Source organism: Lepisma saccharinum, chromosome 3 (assembly GCF_977018435.1).
Source record: "Lepisma saccharinum chromosome 3, izLepSacc3.1, whole genome shotgun sequence".
NCBI lineage: Eukaryota > Metazoa > Arthropoda > Insecta > Zygentoma > Lepismatidae > Lepisma > Lepisma saccharinum.
Window position 1 is genome coordinate 136326696 of NC_139231.1, and position 20388 is coordinate 136347083.

At 38.4% G+C, this 20388-nt stretch overlaps 1 protein-coding gene across 2 annotated transcripts in view; it reads right to left on the reverse strand.

Moving 5' to 3' along the window:
• Positions 1-19850, reverse strand: part of LOC145986017 (uncharacterized) — a 54354-nt gene extending 34504 nt beyond the window's left edge. Inside the window, exon 1 of one of the 2 annotated variants that reach the window (XM_083120188.1) lies at positions 19716-19850. The gene's annotated coding sequence lies outside the window, so the exon portion shown is untranslated. The remainder of the gene's footprint in view (positions 1-19715) is intronic. The other variant, XM_083120189.1, reaches the window with a different exon arrangement.
• Positions 19851-20388: the final 538 nt, after the last annotated feature.

Below are 20388 nucleotides of genomic sequence, written 5' to 3' on the forward strand. Positions count from 1 at the left end.
TTCGAACTGCAATCGTGATGCGAGAATGTCTCTTTATTCTTAACACACAATTAGACATGTTCTTTATTGTAATAATAATTCCTAGTACGCAACATTTAATTTATAAATATATTATTTTCTAAACATAGAACTATCATGACTTTTCAATGGCACTCGTACTATTTGAACTATTTTGTAATATCTGTCTCTCTCTCTCTCTCTCTCTCTCTTATATAATAATAATAATCCTTTGCGCAACAGCCCCTCTCTCTTATATAGGCTATATATATTTGGGTCTGGGCCCTAACTCAAAGACATCCTACGTATGGGCCTGGTCTAAGTCAATGACAGAAATGCAAGCAATATTATTATTTATTTTTAACCGAATGAATGAAAGGAATGTGGAAGAATTTAAAAGAAATAAAAAAGAGCAGAACGACTGTTACTCTAGTTTAAGAATTGTTCTTCATCGAGGAAGAAAAGTAAGAAGTATTTACTCCAGCACCTTAACACAGTGTCCCACGAGTCTCTCTTGACTAATACTGTCAAATATGAAGTTTTTTTATGAATAAAATTTTCCGCCTGTTTACGTCTAACGTTTGGTAGTTCGCAAACGGTGTAATTATTTCGTGTTACCTTACGCAACAGCAACTACATTTCATAAGACTGTTCTGAACACCAGACTTGCGTCAGTAAACAAGCATTTCGTCTGTTGCAGTATCACAGGAAAAGAACATCGTCCTGCAATGTTCAAGCCTCTAGATATTTTCCATTAATAATGTCTAATCACAATAATAAGTTAGAAGAAATAACTCGCATTTTCGCAACTACCAATATTCTAGTTTTTCTTCATCACTTCGAAAATTATTTCTCGAAGATATCTGCTATACTACAAGAAAGCAATTCAAAATTAAAGTAAAAGGTCAACTACATGTATACCCAACGACATTTACAATATTGGAGGGACAGAATACTTAAAAATTGTTGGTCCAATCGAAGGTAAGGGCGTGGTGTAGTGGTTAGAGTTCTCGATTGGGCTGCCAGCGGTCCCAAGTTCGATCCTCCTTACTAGGTGTTCTTTTTTTTTAATTCTCCTTTTATTATAAACAAGAGCATGGTAACATTATTTGTAATAGCAGTGTATAGTGGCTACATTGTTCTGCATATGGAATTTATAAAAAAATAAACAAATAAATGAATTGACACACATTAAAAGGGATATTTTCATGTATAAGATCGTGAATTATGATACTCTAACGATAATTGTGTACTGCTTCAAATGCATTGACAAATAGTAATGAAATAACTATTTATATTAGTGGCAATTCAGGACATACTAATTTTACCCCTTTCCCACACGAGTTCAATGCAAGGATACTTCCGCAAATATCGATTGAAAAGTTTTCATCATGTGAAATTCTCCATTAAATCTTTTCGCCGAGTCGTACTACCTTCGTTTTCTTTGTTACAAACAAGTATTCTTTGCACATTACATGTAGGAGGAGAGTTGCATCTACATTTCACATTGGTCAGCTCCTTCTACTTACTTCTAGGAGCGAAAGCTTGTAGGGTAGTGTTTACCGTCCAGGACTGTCAATCTGATGGTCGTAGGTTCAAACCCTTCCGGTGGCAGAACATTTTCGTAAGTTTTAGACCTATCCCATTGTGTTCATTGTCCACGCCGTGTGAAACGGAATGATTCAGTTTGGAATTATCGATGGGGGGAGGGGAAATATTCAATTGCAAAGTCTCCATTACAACGAACCGAGAAGTGGACAAAAATTGGATGATTCTTATAAATATTCAAATTACATTCATGTTTTTAGTGGTATAATCGCAGGTAAAATCAAAGATCTTACATGGAAGATTTTATCTTGTTCTGAACTAAGCCAAAAAGCATTTCGAACCTATGTAATACATTTCAAAATGTTATTGAATGTTTCATGTCGATAATTTGACCAATGCATCAATTCTTGACGCTGAGACGATATTTTCTGCAACTACCTCTTCTCTTCAGTCCCTTCTGTTCTTCTCTTCTCTTTCTCCTCTCACCTCATTCTGCTCGCTCTGCTTTTATCTCATATCGCCTTCCCTACTTTTCTCGCATCTTATCTCCATCCCACTCATCTCCACCTCGCATCTCTTCTCCTGTCTTAGATTTCCGACTCCACTGCACTCTTCTCCTCTTCTTTTCGTTCTTCTCTTTTTCTCTACTTTACTTTACTCTCCACTCTCCTCTTCTTTTCGTTCTTCTCTTTTTCTCTCCTTTACTTTACTCTCCACTCTCCTCTTCTCTCATCTTTGCTCCATTTTCCTCATCTCTCCTAGAATCTTTTTCCATTTTTCTCACTACATCTCCTCTCCTCGTCTACCCTCTCTTTCTTCTCTCCTCTACTTTTCCTCTTCTCCTTTCGCTCTCTCTTTTTCCTCTCTTTTGTCACCTTTCGTTTTCTCTCACGTGTTTGTTTTATTTCTTTCGCGTATTTTATAAATATCTATTGTGCATGTGGCAACCCTGAAATTGAGCCTAACTCTACATGCAACCCACCAACGCTTTGTGTAAATTGGGTTGCCTAGTTTAAAATGTCGTTGTCCTAAAACTTTTGAGAGACACTGTACTAAAGTCTATACCTTCTGACTGTTAGATAACGCACAATTTAGAAAACAACGGACCAGTTTAAACAAAGTTTACCATAACATATTTAGAGAATATATCATCTTGAAACAGCATTTAGTTTTACCGTCTACTGATAGAAAAATGTAATTTCACGGTGTGGTTGCTATTTAAAAATCACAATTCTTTTTAACTGTGATTTTATGTAAGACTGAGCTGATACCGATGCCGATGGATCGGTATTGGCCGATACCAGTGGTATAGGTATCGGAAATTATCGGTTGGAATTCATCTACCGATACCAACCGATACTTCTCCTACGTATTGGTGTTTCACGGGGTCCGCAAAAATGCGGCGTGATATTTTCTCGGAATCTAATTATCCTAGAAAGTAGGCAAAATTCAAACTTTCATTTTAATTTGCACAAAAACTGTATTTCAGTAGTGGGGTTTGTGGTGGGGACAGCACCACTTACAAGTGTAGAAAGTATGAACCCCCCCTTAAGCAGTTTTGCTATACTTAAAACAGGCTCAACATGCCCATATGAGCTTTTTGCTCAAGTGTGGAATCTTGTCTAATCCAAGATTTTTGTAAAAAAGCCCTCGGGAATCTCTCAGAAAGTATGACCCCCTCAGATTGATGAGGCTATACTTATAAAAGGCACTTCTGAGAGATTGTTGTCCATAAACCTGTCAAAAATATGCCCCTCTTGATATTGTATGATATTTTAAGTATAGTAACTGTTATAGTGCCCTAGCATGTATAGATTTCAAAATTTTGTTAATATTGTATTTTTCAGAAAATTCTATTTATAAAAATTACAGACACATAAAATATAGAGAATCTCTAGTAGAATATGTATACAAAATTTCAAGTTACCCCTGTTGAGAACTGCCTGCCTGCCGGGGGAATTAATATCTTCCGACCTAAGTTCTCAACAGCTCCCAGTTTTATTGCCGGATTAATACTTGAGCAAGTTCCTCAGATCCCCGCAGCGCGGTGCTGGTAGCACCGAGGTGGGATTAATACTTGAGCAAGTTCCTCAGATCCCCGCAGCGCGGTGCTGGTAGCGGCAACAGTAGGATCAATATTTGGAGCGGTAGTTCTATTGCCTCCTGAGTTTTATTAGCAGAGCTCCGGCAGTTCTATCAGCAGTCTTATTGACATCGATTAGTTCCAGAGAGTGCCGCGCTGGGGCATGGCGCTGCAGTATGGGTGGGATCAATATTTCGAGCAGAGCATTTCCAACATCGATTAGTTCCAGACAATTCCGCCGCCGCGCCGGGAGGCATGGCGCTGCGGTCTGGATTGCATGTACGCTCAGCAGAAAAACAGGATGTGCGCTCAGAAGAAAGTACTTCATCAAAATATTAGAGAAGAGCTTATGTTTCTGATTACACCCCAAACCTACCCCTACACACACACACACACACACACACACACACACACACACACACACACACACACACACACACATATTTATTTCTGGTTTAAGTTCAATTGGATACCAGCTTCAATTTGTTTATCTAATATTAAAACAATGTAATTCTTATAGAATTGCTCCGTGACTCTCTCATTTCTTACATCATAAACATATGATTTTTCTCCTATGAGAATGACACTACAAATGGTGTCTAATACATATCAGTATTGCCAATTGTAGAAAACAGTAAACAAAATTTGCCTGTTTTAGAGATATTCCAAAAAAATAAGCAACAACAACAGGGGCCATCTATGTGCAAATGTCTGAACTCGGTGAATACTTGGGAACAAGTCAATTATTTTAATATGTCAATATTTTTAACTCTTTTTGCCAACAACAGAGCCATCTATGTACAAATGCCTGAACTCGGTGAACACTTGGGAACAAGTCAATTTTTTTCATTATGTCAATATTTTTAACTTATTTTGCCAGTAATAGGGAATGGTAATAAGCAATAAACAAAGTACTTTGGAGCCGAATATGCCTTTCTTAGACGTCGTATATTACTAAAATATCTTTAATTCACATATTTCTCATACCGCTGTATCTTGTTCTATTAGGTTTGTTCAATAAAATTGCCTCTTCAAGAAAATTGCTCAACAGCAAAAGAGGTACCAATAGGACAAGCATACAATGATATGGGGATATGTGAATTGTTGGTTTCTTCGATTCAGATAAATGGATTGAATTGAAACTGGGATATTTTACATTTTCCGGTAGAGGAATTGGCCATGGCGCAGATCCTCTACACGGATCAATATTCGGGGCAGTTTCTCAGATTCCCGCGGGGCGGCACTTGAAGCAACAGCACTGCGAGCAGTTCATTTCGAGCCCAGCACCGGCGTGTCGATCAATATTTGGAGCAGCGATCCTTTACAAAATTGATTAGTTCCAGACAATTCCGCTCGCCTAAGCGTGGAGGCGCTGCGATCTGGATTGCATGTACGCTCAGCAGAAAAACGGGATGTGCATTCAGAAGAAAGTACTTCGGCAAAAATGTTAGAGAATAGCTCATGTTTCTGAATGCACCCTCACAGTGTTTCTATTGGCTCTGTAAAACTATAAAAGCCAGGGCACAGTGCAGATTCTTCACCATTGCTGGATTGGCGGAATAACCCAAATAAGATCATATATACATACACATACAAAGCACAGTGCTGAACCCAACTGATCCAGCATACAGCTTTGATTTGAACCCCAAGAAATTGTATATAAATACCAAATCCAAAAATATTAAGTGTATATACACATACACACATACACACACACAAAGTACAGTGCTGAACCCCAACTGATATTTTTATTCAGTATAAAGTTTTGAATTGAAACCCAGGAAATTGTATATAATAAACAACAGCAAAAATGCCAAATCAAAAATATTGTAATCAGTGCAATAAGAATATATCCAGCCCCAATTGGGCCAAGCATCAAAAAATTTGTAATCCAGACAAATACAAAACTCCCACAAAAATTTGCCCCAAATGCAATAGAAAATATAACATGGAATATTTCACATATAAACATAAAGATACTTGCTCTGTACAGTCATCAACATTGCCCCCTCAACCATCCACATCTGGCCTGAAAAGAAGGCACGAAGTACCTGTTAATGCCAGAGCAGCAAAGCAGCCACGCCATGCACCACCCATCCGTAGCAGTTTTAACGGCCAACTTAGGGATTATCGGTTTGTATCGGAGCCAAGATGCGGCATTGAGAATTTCTTGAACAGTATAAATCCTAATCTGCAGGCAATTCTAAATGTACAAAATGGCTCTTATAAGCTCTCCCTCAAATTGTTTGTACAATATAAGAAACCAAATGACACAAAATTTACACACCCCCACGTAACAGAAACTGTACCGGTATATTCAAACGCAAATTTAGACACAATAATAAGCAGATTGATGGATCAACTGAACATGAAACACTCTGAATTTGCGGCAAAAGAGTCCGGATGGAGCCTATGCGGTTCATCGCACAAGTTATATGTTAATATTTCTGAATTCAGCCCATTAAAAGGTTCTACATATCTGCCATTACCTGCTAATATCAAAAACAAAAGAGCCGTGGTCAATATAAAAAACACCGACCAGAAATGCTTTTTGTGGTGTATATTAGCTGCTCTGTTTCCAGCTTCAAGAAATCCTCAGAGAATAAATTATTACAAACAGCATGAACATCTTTTTGACGATGCATTGGAGGGTTTAGAATATCCAATGTCTGTTCAGAATATTGATAAATTTGAAAAAAGGGCCAGGCACATCAATGGCAAGCAATTATCTATTAATGTATTTACTTGTTCCACTGGCAATTGCCCGATAGCACCTCTCAGAATCAGTACACTTGATGATCAATCTGCTATTCCGATTGATTTGCTCTTAATTGAAGGGGATGGCACATATCATTACACTCTGATACATAATCTTGAAGCTTTGGTGAGAACACAACTAGACAAATATAAAAAAATATTCAAGTTGTGCAGAAGATGTTTAACTGAATTTGATGGTAGAAAAATGGTGAATGGTGTTTGTGAAGAGAGTGCAGAAATTGCTAAAAACAAGTTAATTGAGCATCTGAAATACTGTGGCAACCATAAACCTGTTCATATGGTGATGCCCAATCCAAGTGAAAATTGCAAATTCAAAAAGTATGAAGCCTTGTTGGAACACCCTGTATATATTGTCTGGGATTCCGAATCAAATCTCAAATCTCTTGCATTCTGTAGCCCAGATCCCGAAGAATCTTCAGCTACACCATACCAGCTGCATGAACCTTCCAGCTTTTGTTATGTGGTTGTACAGGATGGTGTTGTTATTAAAGAATTTTCATACATGGGACCAGATGCCATCAAAATATTTGCACATAGAATAGAAAATGAGTGCCGTGACATAGCATATAACATCTTATTAAAATCAAAACCTATGTTGCCTTTAACAGAGGAACAGATTGAGGATTTCAACAATGCAGAAAAATGCCCGGTATGTGATTCTGAATTTTCAGATACAAATATCAAGGTTCATCACCATTCTCATACAGATGGTCGATATAAACAGGCCCTGTGTAATAGCTGCAATATTCAGATCAAGAGACCAAGATTTATCCCCATATTTTGCCATGGAGCATCCAATTATGATTTCCATCATCTGATCAGGTACGAGGGGTTTGACAAGCAGAATTTAAATATTTTAGCTGAAAATGATGAAAAATATATATCTATTAGCAAGATAATTAAAGTTGATGGTGTTCCTATTCACATAAGATTTCTTGATTCTTACAGATTTTTATCTGCTAGCCTGGATACACTGGCCACTCAATTATCTGATGATCAATTCAAAATCACACGTGCATTGTTTCCAAATCAGGACCTGAAATTAATTAGGCGAAAGGGTGTATATCCATATGACTATGTCACAGATTCTTCTAAATTTGATGAATGTTCCCTGCCACCACAACAAGAGTTTTACAGCAGAATCAGAGGATCTGGAATCAGTGATGAAGATTATCACCATGCCCAGTTGATGTGGGACAATTTAAAATGCAAGACATTTGGTGATTATCACATGGCATATTTAAAACTTGATGTCACTCTCTTAGCTGATATATTGCAAGCATTCAGAAAATCTTCCATGCAAAATTATAAACTGGACCCAGTGTATTTTTACAGTGCCCCGGGCCTAGCATGGTCTGCAATGTTTTTCAACACCAAAAAGCAATTGGATCTGATCCACGATCAAGATATGTATCTGTTTATGGAGAAATGTATAAGAGGTGGGATGGTGCAATGTTCCCAGAGATATGCCAGAGCAAATAACAAGCATATGCCTGATTATGATCCTGCACGGCCATCAAATTTTATACTGTATGTGGATGCAAACAACCTCTATGGTCACGCTATGATGGATAAACTGCCATATGCAGGGCTTGAATGGGTTGAAGATTTCAATATTGAGGATCTTCAGGACTTTGATGACAGTGAATATGGCCTCTTCTTAGAGGTTGATCTGACAATTCCTGATGATTTGCACAAGAAATTTTCTGATCTGCCCCCAATTCCCGAGGTTCAGTGCTCACCTGGCTCTAAACAGAAGAAGCTCATGATGACCCTGGAGCCAAAACAGGGCTATGTCATATATTACAAAAACCTCCAGTTCCTGATGCATCATGGTGTCCAAGTGACCAAAATTGGCAAAGTCTTGAGGTTCAGGCACTCAGAATGGTTGAAACCATACATTGATACAAACACGGAGCTTCGAACATCTGCAAAGAGCCAATTTGATAAGGGCTTGTTTAAATTGATGGTGAATTCAGTGTATGGCAAAACAATTGAAAATGTCAGGAAACATACCGATGTTAAAATAATTACTGACCCCAGCCGGAGCAAAAAATTGGTTGCAAAGCCCAACTTCAATTACAGAAGAATTTATGATGAGCACATGGCACTTTTCAACATGATGAAAACAAAGATTAAGTTTGATAAACCTATTTACGTAGGGGCTGCGATATTGGAATTGTCCAAATTACATATGTTAATATTGTATTATGATAAGTTGAAACCTTTTTATGGTGATCGTGTAAAATTATTGTACATGGATACGGATAGTTTTATTCTTGATATTCAAACAGAAGATGTTTATCAAGATATGTCACAGCCTGAATTGTTTCAATACTTTGATACCAGTGAACATACAATAATTCAACCCCACAACAAAAAGGTGCCTGGCAAGTTAAAAGATGAGACATGTGGTGATGCTATTGTGGCATTTGCTGGGTTAAGTGCCAAGGTGTACAGTTTTAAAACATGTAGTGCTGTTGTCAAAAAGGCCAAGGGTATTGGCAGAGTTACTGTGGAAAAAGATCTTGTGTTTGAAGATTATAAAAATTGCATCAAATCACAGAGTTCAATCAGAACATCAGAAAATAGAATTCAGAGTGAGGATCACTTGCTGACTTCAAATATTGTAAGAAAAGTGGCCCTGGACCCACATGATGATAAGAGATGCATTTTATCATGCGGCATGCATACTTTACCTTGGGGGCATTGTGATTTGAAAAATGGGGATCAATGCCCAATTACAGAGCATGATTTGAAATAAATAAACATGCCTATGAACTTATTTGGGTTCAAGAAACAAGGTATTATGGAGCTACCAACACCACAACCCTCTTCTGATATGCTGTCTAAACTGAGTGGCTTGTTAATTATTCATCTGAACAGCATATTTACAGATAATGATGAAGAAACAGGGAAAATATTGTACATATTTAACAATAATTTAAATCATTACCAATTACCTGTAGGTGGGCAATTGCAATTTATTACAACCCCTGAGGGTGATGTCAAGATTTCAGTAGGGAGAAATATTTATAGAATGAAGCACTCAAACATGGTTTCTGGCACTGTATATACTGTTTCTGCTGGTGACTGCTTATATATTGAGGTCCCTGGATCCTATGACAAGCTTATACCCTTTTTTATAGAATTAAGAATCAGATACTCTATAATAAATAACCAATAAAACAAAAATGCCTAACGATATATTTGGCCATACAAGACATGAAGATCACAGTGATGAGATTCTGATGCTTGATGTCAGAGTCAAGAAATTGAGAAGTGATTTGCAAGCTTTACAAACCACACTCAATGCCAGTCTTCAATTAGAAATTACAAATTTGCAATCACAATGCATGGACCCTCTTCTTAAAATTGATTCTGAACTCAAACTGCTGCTTCAGAAATATACTGATCTGGCAACATTGGATAATTTTCAAAGTTTGGAAGAAGCTGTTGCAGCTCTTCAAGCCAAATTTAAGACCCAGGCCAACAACTCCGAGCAATTGAAACAGCAATTGGAAGAGCAGATAAATAATGTCCAGGCACAGCTCCAAACAATTGTCAAAAGCATAAAATCACAGGAAGATTTTGATCTAGTGATTTCCACTCTAAAGGAACAGATTCAGTCACTCCAGATACCTAATCTGGACCCCCTGAACAATGCCATAGCCGAGGTTAAAGAAAAAATTGAGACACTTGAAAATTTTATGAACAATTTGCCATCTTCTGATGCTTTGAGTGCAATAACTCGGAGTGTTGCAAACATCAAGCTGCAACTTGAAACATACGAAGATTTTGGAAAAATTCAAAGTTCCATAACCCATCTTGAAGGTACAATAGCAGCAGTGCAAAGTGATTTGGCAAATGTACTAGAATCCCGATTGCCTGGGATTGTAGATACCCTTGTCAGTGTCCAGCATCAGATCACAAAGCTTGAAAACCTCAACACCGAATCTGAACTATCTCATTTTCATCACTTGATCGATGATATCCAAACAAAACTTGAAATTTTACAACAATCAACACCCTCTCAGGCAGATATAGCCCTGCTCCAAAATGCTATGCAAAATGTGGCTGATGCTTCTGAATTAAACAATGTAAAATTGGCACTTGAATTTTTGCAGAATACTGTTTCAAATCTTCCCACATCACAGGAACTTAAAAATATAAAGAGGGCAGTGAATAGGATATTGAAATCAGAAGATATCAAGAATATCCAAGCAGAGATCAAACAACTCACACAGACAGTGGCCACTCTTCCAACCAATCAACATATTAATGAACTGCATGCCCTGTTTGAGGATATCAGAAGACAGGTCCATGATCTTACTGCTCAAAATTCAAAATTGGCAGTTGTTGAAAATTTGCAACAAATTGTAGCTAATATCAAGCAACAGCTAGGGACCATGGAATCCAATCAAGCAAATGCTCTGTCTGTTTTTGCCACCCAGCTTCAAGAGATTGTGCAACAATACAAGAGACTTGCTGTGGACATAAAAATAAAGCCAGGCCATGATGATGTTGTTAGGACCATCAATGATCACCTTGAATCTGTAACAAGCAGATTGCTCACAGCAGAAAAAGAAATAACAGGCATAATCGAGAATCCAAAACATACAGTAATTCTTGAATTGTACAGCATCCCCAACAAAGAATATGATTCACCATTTACACCAGGTGGCAAAATATATATGCTGTCCCCTGCACAATTTTATTACCAGTTTTTTGTTGGGGGCACATTGAGACCAATCAAGATCAAATATTGGCATCAACCACAGGCACACCACTACCCCACCTTATCAATAACAAATGCTGACAACAAAGTGAAAATCACCAGTGTAGAGTTAGAGGATTTTACAGACCCCAATACATTAGAAACAGCCTATACTGAAGATGATGGTACTCTGGAATTTAAAATACAAATAGGGGACAAATTATATTTAGAAAATCCTGTAGTATCAGCTGCTGAACACCCCATAGTTGCAATATTCTTGTTTACATATTATGTCTAGACAAATTATTGTTGATGAATTACACAGACAAGCCAGACATAATTTTAAGAGACTCCCAGTAGTCACAAAGGGCATAGATGATTTATGGCAGAGCGACTTGATTGAGTTGGCAAGTGGGCAGTTGAAAAACTTAGACAAAATCAACAAGGGCTACAAGTATCTACTCACTGTAATAGACACATTTTCAAAATTTGCCTGGGCTGTGCCACTCAAATCCAAGACTGGAACATGTGTTACAGAAGCCATCAGGACAATCATCAATCATTCAGGAAGATCACCGCGCTATTTGCAAACAGATAATGGCAAAGAATTTTATAATTCAGTGTTTCAACAATTTATTAAAAGCCAGTCAATACAACATTACTCGAGTTACAGTGATCTCAAAGCCTCAATTGTAGAGAGATTCAACAGAACCTTAAAAAATCTTATGTATAAACAATTTACCCTCCAAGGTAATTATAAATGGCTTAATATTCTTCCAGAACTTCTACATAAATATAACAACTCGGTCCATTCCACAATCAACATGAAACCCTCTGAAGTAACTTCATCTGATGAGCAAAAATTGATCAGGACTGTTTATTATCCTAGATACCAGCCAACAACAAGAAAGGCCAAATACAGGGTGGGTGATCAAGTAAGAATCAGCAAATATAAGCACTTATTCAAAAGAGGCTTTACTAGAAACTGGAGCACCGAATTATTTACAGTGGTTCAAGTTAAACCCGGGACCCTTAACACATATATAATAAAAGATCACCGAGGAGAAATTCTCAAAGGCAGGTTCTATGAACAAGAGCTCAGCAAAACTAAACAGCCTGACACATATCTCATAGAAAAAATCATCCGCAGAAAAGGCAACAAGTTACTTGTCAAATGGCTGGGTCATCCGGAAAACAGCTGGATCGATGCAGACAAAGTGATAATATGAGCACTTGGGATGTTATAAAGAGGCTGCCAGAACCTGAACAGCAGAATAAGAGAAATGGCAACTTGCTGCCTGATAATATTAGGTGTCTTATTGTTGGGCCATCTGCTTGTGGTAAAACTACACTAATGGTTGATAATTTTTTATTGGCACCCAACTGGTTAGACTGGAAAAACAGGCACTTGTATATCTTCTCTAAGAGCTTGGAACAATTAAAATATCAGCAGCTGATGAAGCTATATGATGGACTGGATATTGCCACTTTTGAACCAGATGTTAAGCCACTTCATGAATGTCTCGATAATTCTGTTGTTGTGTTTGATGACATTATACTGGATAATCAAAACAAGGTTAGAAATTTCTTTACACAGGGGCGGCACAAAAACATTGATTGCTTCTACCTGGCACAGACTTTTTCAAAAATACCGAAGCAGCTGATCCGAGACAACAGCAATTTTATATGCGTGTTTCATCAGGATCATACCAACCTCAAACACATACATGATGAATATGTAGGTGGGGACTTGAGCTACAATGATTTTTCCAAATTTTGCAGCAAGTGCTGGAACCAGGACAGTTATGGGTTTGTCACAATTGATATGACAAGAACACCTAATACTGGCAAATACAGAAATAAAATCAACGATTTTCTAGACGTTGAGACATAAATAAACAACCATGAAACGACCAGTCATTGATGATCTTAAGTTAAGAGATTATCTTGTAAAAAGATTTAAGGGATGGAAATCAGAGAACCGTGGAATTTATGAAAAACACAAACAAACAGAACAGCCTGTAATTGATGCTATTAATAATTTAGGTAAGAATATCAAAACTGTTACAGAGCAAAATCAAGATTTGATCACAGAGCTTGTACCTGTAGCTGCTAGGAACATATTAGATTATCCATTCACCCCACTTTCCAGCATTCATACACCTAGTCCTGTTGCTCCTAGAAGAATTGAAGCTACACAGGATCCTATTGAATTGGGTCTTCTTGCACAAAAATATTTAACCACACCTAAAGACAACAAAGATGAGGTGTTTGGCTTATATGCTGACACAGAGCTTGATGGCAGCATTATTCATAGAATCGGTAATTTCAGAGTAACTTTTATGGGGGATGATCTGATTGTTTATTCAGAATCTCGTCTCGGAGAAAAAGGTGCTTTTGTTAAGTACCCCGGCACACCTGGATTGTGGGAACTGATGACTAGGAAGAGACCTGGCAGCTATACAGATCAAGATTATGAACATTACAAAGAAATATTAATAAAATCAGATGCTCTATACCAGAACAATGATCCCACACAAAAAAGAGTCAAGTCTAGCAGTGGAGCAAAATACAATAATTTAATCAAGCCCATATGGTCACAGATCAAGACTGGCAGTGGAATCAAACAATACAACACCCTGCCTAAAGAATTTGTGTGGGTTGATGATGTCAGGAAACTTGTAGATAGGTTATTGGTGATAGCTGGGGAAGAAAATGCTGGCAACCACAATTTTTACAATGAAAAGGTTGGAATTATGGACATGATAAGCACCAAATTGTCTAATTTTATAGTGAATGACCCTAAGGGGATTGGATATCTCATAAAAATTATTAATACTCTACCCCCCAAATTTTGGAATATTTCCGAGGGTCGGGGGTTGGTTAATGACATCATAAACAAGTTGCCATTTGAACTACACATTCCAGGCTATCAGTATTGTGGTCCCGGTACAAAATTGGATCATAGATTAAACAGAGGTGACCCTGGTGTAAATCCCCTAGATGCTGCTTGTAGAGACCATGACATAGCATACAACACACATTCTGATCTTGACAAGAGACATGTTGCAGACAAGAAATTAGAAGAGGCTGCATTTGGTAGATTTGTAAGCAAAGATGCTTCTTTGAGTGAAAAAATAGCAGCATTGGGAACCACCATAGCTATGAGCACCAAACAAAAACTGGGGTGGGGGTTGTGAACATGTATATAATAAACATAGGATGAAGGCCAAGGGTGTTATGTATCAAATACCTTATGCAGGTCTCAAATCTCTTAAAACTATTGATAGTCTTTTAACCAAAAAGCAGCGGAAGAAAAAAGGCTCTTGTATTGCAAAAGGACATGGTATGAAATTGTTGCTTAGCACCCCCCAATTAAAAAAATTACAGCAATCTAGAAAAAAATCACATGTGGGGGGTTTCATATTTACCATCCCTGCCATCTTAGCTGCTCTCGGGGCTGTTGGGAGCTTGGCCGGGGGATCAGCTGCCATAGCAAAAACAGTAATAGATGCCAAGAAAAATAAGGCAGAATTAGATGAGCAGAGGCGCCATAACCTGGCCATGGAGAAAAAAGGCAAAGGTGTTAAGAGAGCCATGAATAAGTTTAAAAAAAACAAGAGCCGCTTACAAACCAAGATATTGAAGCTTTAATCAAGCCATTGGGCATCAAACATTTTAGAGGTGTGTACATGTCTGATTCTTTACCGGAACAACCACTCAACAAAGAGTGTGGCATAGTTAATTTGGATGAGTACAAAAATCAGGGCACTCACTGGATCTGTTATCTTAAATATTTAAACGATGAGGCATTTGTGTTTGATTCATTTGGAGGTGTTCCACCTGAAAATTTAGTAAAATATTTAAAATCATCTAATCTTTATTACAATAATGCCCGTGTTCAAAACTTCAAAGATGTTAATTGCGGACATTTGTGTTTATCTGTTCTCAGATATATGTCTCAAATAAATAAACCATCAATTGAAAATTTTCAAAAAGCCTTGTGGTATCTGAAACATCATGGGGGTATTCCATCTCACCAGCCAAAATTCAATATTGAAACTCAAATTGCATGATGACATAGCGTATCCCAAAACAATAGCTCTCAGAGCATTTTACGGCATGTACCTGATCCCTAATATTACTCACCACAACAACACAATTGCAGTAGGGGATCAAAAAATTGTCATCACTCCAGGGCAGTATAATCTGTCCACTCTAAATGCTCAATTACCCAGAGGTGTAGTGTTAAGTCAAAATTCTGTCACTCACAGAGTAGAGATTGTATCTGCTACGGATACAGTGCATCTGGGTACTATAGGAGAACTATTAGGATTTGAGAACAACACAAAACTCGAACCGGCCATCAAACACACTGCTATGAATATACCCAAATTCTTAGCCATAGAGACTCTGAATATTCACTGTAATGTGGCCGAGGGTATGATCACCAAATCAAATGGCATAGGCACTCACAAACAAACTGGCATCATTGCAACATTCAAGCCTAATTCCGAATTTATGGAGCCCATCATCTACAATCCATCCCCAACATTATATTTTCCCGTGTGCCATAACAGAATAGATTACATTGAGTTGATGGTCACTAATGAAAAAGAAGAATTAGTTGATTTTGCTGGAGCCACAACAACTGCAATCGTAGAGATTAACATTTAAATAAAAATACATACAATGGAAAATATTGAGAGTTATGAGCTACAATCATTCCCCCCAAACAGGAGGACATTTGCAAATTTAAATCAACCCAACACAGAAATAGAGGTTGATCTTGATGTAGGGGATGGCTTTATACACCCCCACAGAGCAGATCTATACATCAAATTTGATGTTGTAAAGCTCGATGGAACAGATTACCCGGCAAATTCGAACATAAGACTGGTGGACAATTTTGTGCCGCATCTGTTCTCTGAAATTGAGATCAGAAAGCATGGCGTTGTTATAAACAGAATAGATTATCCCGGCATTACCTCCACAGCTTTGGCCACATTAAAATTATCCAAAACCGAGGCTTCATACTACAAAATAGGTGGATTTGAAGCTGGTGATAAAATATTAACCAAGAACCACACAGTGCTGTTCCCTATGCGCCTGTTGCCAGGATTCTTCTCGGATTACAAAGAAATTATGTGGAAGGGTGGGTTAAGAATTACATTTAGAAGAGCTGCAAATGATAATAATGCTTTGATGAGGTACAGCACATTAAACCCTACAGGAGAAGCTCTGCCCAATACCCTACCTGATGAGGGCAAATGCATTATTCAGACTATGGAGTTAAGAATCCCGGTTGTTGAATATGAGGCCAGTTATGCTCTTAAACACAAAGCAGATATAGTAAAAAATCCACAGATTCTTCTACAATTTTATACATATCAATGCGTACAGAAGCCCGCATCTGGTACTTATTATGAATTTGATGCAACAAATTCATTCTCCAGTATTCAATTTGACATGCCCGATTTTGTAGTGGTACTGTTTCAGACTGGGAGACACAACAATCAGGAAAAAAATTCAAGCAAATTTGATAACTGCAACATCAAGAACATATATCTTAAAAATGGGAGAAATGAGGTCTTTCCTAGAGAAAATTATAATTTAGACATGTCCAAGGATGATTTTCTTAAATTATATGAAGCTTTTTCGGCTTTCAAAAGAGTCACTACAGGCAATACTGACATGTATTACACACCAGATGAATTCAAAGCACGGAGACCCATGTTTGTAATCAACACTTCGAAAAGAAAACAAGTTGTGGTTAATGACAGGACAAACATTAAAATTATCTGTGAATTCCACGAGGCTTTACCCGATGACACCATATGCAGTGTCATTCTTATAGGTGAAAAATCATATGTTTATGATGTAAGAAATGAGAGAGTCACGGAGCAATTCTAGAAGATTTACATTGTTTTAATATTAGTGAACCTGGTATCCAATTGAACTTAAACCAGAAATAAATATGTATGTGTGTGTGTGTGTGTGTGTGTATGTGGCTTAGTTTTAGGTGTGGGCATCAAGAGGAGCATATTTTTGACAGGTTTATGGACAACAATCTCTCAGAAGTGCCTTTTATAAGTATAGCCTCATCAATCTGAGGGGGTCATACTTTCTGAGAGATTCCCGAGGGCTTTTTTACAAAAATCTTGGATTAGACAAGATTCCACACTTGAGCAAAAAGCTCATATGGGCATGTTGAGCCTGTTTTAAGTATAGCAAAACTGCTTAAGGGGGGGTTCATACTTTCTACACTTGTAAGTGGTGCTGTCCCCACCACAAACCCCACTACTTATTTCTTATTACAAGTGTTGCCCAAATGAAAGTGAGACACTTGGTTTTTCTGTAATGATTTATTGGTTGGAATATATGAACATACAGAAAGTAAAATTGATCCATGGGTGACATATCCTCTATACATAGTCACCTTGTCTGTTCAAGCAAGTGTCCCAGCGCGTCACAAGGGTATGGATACCGTGAGCGAAGAACGTCTGTGGGTGACTGCGGAACCAATCTTCAACGGCGTCACGGACCTCAGCATCGTTGGCGAACCGGCGGTCCTTCTGATGTTTTCCTAGTGGGCCGAAGATTTGGTAGTCGCAGGGCGAGAGATCGGGGCTGTAGGGAGGATGGTCGAGGTCTTCCCAGCGGAAACGCCGCAGCAGATCACGGCACACCTGTGGTATCCCAACCGACAATGTTTCTGCAGTTTCTCGGGTGGTCATTCGGCGATTCACCCTTACAAAGTTGTCTGCGGCTGCGATTGATTCCTCGGTGATGGCTAAGTGTGCTTGACCAGGTCTAGGCATGTCCTCATTGCGCACATGTCCGTCACGAAATTCGCCACACCATCTGAATACTGTGCTGTGTAACAGACTCGCATTCCCATGCACATTATTCATACGACTATAAATTTCGGCTCCACTAACACCTTCTGCCTTCTTCTTACATACAACGCCACCTACCAGAGCAAACACAATGCTCTGCGTAGTTAAGCTACGGCGCTACGGCAAAAGTCATAGTTTCATTTGGGCAACCCTTATACATAACATATTCTGATGTAATTCTTGAATATTCTAAAACAAATTTCTTGGAAAAATGATGTATATAGTTGGAGAGAAATATTCACGCATCAATATTGATCAATATTTTGAAAAAAATTTGCTTATTGCAGTTTTCAAACTATCGGTTTCGGTATGGTATCGGCTCAGCCCTAATTTTATGTTATTTCTGTGATTGATCTATCTCTCTCCATTGGCGGATTTAGCGGGAAGGGCACCCTACCACGTGTCTCGCCCAAAATAAAGACAACATTTTATTTTAAGTAATGATATCGTTGCATCGCAACAACAAACAGTGCTTGAACAAATATCATAGAATTCGTCCTTAACCCCCTGGTTTGATTCTTTTCCAGAGAGCCAAATAATATAATGAAATGTTTCAAACTAGATTTGCTGGACACTGGAATGTGCCTCACCGGAAATAGATTCTACGACGTCTTGATTGCATAAGATCACGTTAACACTGAGCCATTTTGGAAGACCTCAAAGTATAAAATACGGAGATAGGTTTTAAATATATTGTCACTAATAGAGATAAAGTAGATGTATCACACTTTATCCCCCTTTCTCTCTTTCACACTAAACTATTTCCGATATTTGTGACATTTGTCCTTTTACTCAACGTTCATTGTATCTTCATTAAATCACTTTCAACACAAGTATTTTACTTCATAAAACTGCTTTGAACTGTAGGTCCAGTCTCGATTAGCTTACCTGGACGGAAAGTGTACCTAAACTAAACACTTTTGAACACAAAAAACTCATGATATATAGATCCACAAAGGCATTTGAAACTCTGACATGGGAGCAGTGGCGCTAGTGTCGCTAGGCTATCTTACGGGGAAGCCTGTACTTCGCATATTATCCGAAGTTTCATAAAGCTTAGCGCTACTGTAGCATAGTTTGGCTGACTTTAATATGTATAAAACGCTACACGTTTTATTCCCAAAGTCATATACTACGCTGTGCTATTTTTGGACTTATTCATATTGTGCCCTCCTAAAAATAATTCTGGATCCGCCTATGACTCTGTCCATTGCGCATCAGGAACGGTGGAGAAGGAAATAAAGCGAGTGGGCGGAGCAAAGCAGTGCGCGCTGCTGCAAACGGCTGGTAGCTGCAGCCGCGTTACCCCACCCATGCAAACCCTTTATCTCTCGCGCGTCCATTGGTCGAACCTTCTCGAGTCACTACTGGCGCAGAGGACTTGTTTTCTTACGCTTGCTATACAGACTCCTGGGAGATCATATAAATATAAAAAACTTTAGGGGTCCCAAAAAATTATAGGAGAGTTAAACCCTGATGTACCCTCCTTAAAGACGCCAATGCTACAGAATATTGTCTGCTTTCAGTGATTCGTAACGAAATCAGCGGACGATTACTCTAAGCTATGGAGCAAAAAGTCTAAAACTAGAAAACTGAATAGTTAAAAAAGTATATAGCATTAACGTTAGCACCATCTGCTGAGAATTTTTTTTTAATACTTAAACAAATTCGAACATTAGCACATTGCGCTTACGTCACATTTTTTGGATGCCGTTCTCTTATTTCTTCTCGCTCCAGCTCAGCCGTGATTTAGGAAATTCCACAACAGGACCAGCGTCAAACGAAGAGACACCAAGTGCAGTTGAAGCATTCCCAGTGCTTCGTGAAATTGCAACAGCACGTTCCAAGACTATAAATTTCATCGCGACGTTCGTTATCTGGTTCTCTCGGATTGTAGCATATAAATCTTCCTTCTTTACACGCTCTGTTTTGCAAACGACGCCGAGTTAACAAATTTCCCGTTTAACATGTTTTTTCCTTCTGTTTCCATCTATGTGTAATGAATTTATACGAAATTGGATCTTCTTTTTTCCCCTGCGATGGCAGAGAATATCCAGTGCTGTGGAGGAATGGAAAATATGTTTCTCGTTTTGAGAATCTGAATATGGCACGTTGGGCGGTTAGAGGGTGGGGAATTACGGGCATTTCTGACTCTCAACGTTGCATGAATTAGCCTTTGTCGCTGTCGGCGGAATTAAACTAGAACTGGCCAAATTGGAAATCAATTGCATTTACACGTAGACCAGTGTAGTCATCACAGAAAGCTTGTGAATACAATCTTTAGTGGCCGGCCCCAGTGGTGGAGTGGTTAGCTCATCGCGCTACGACGCCAGGGGTCCCGGGTTCGAATCCCGTCTTGGGCATTG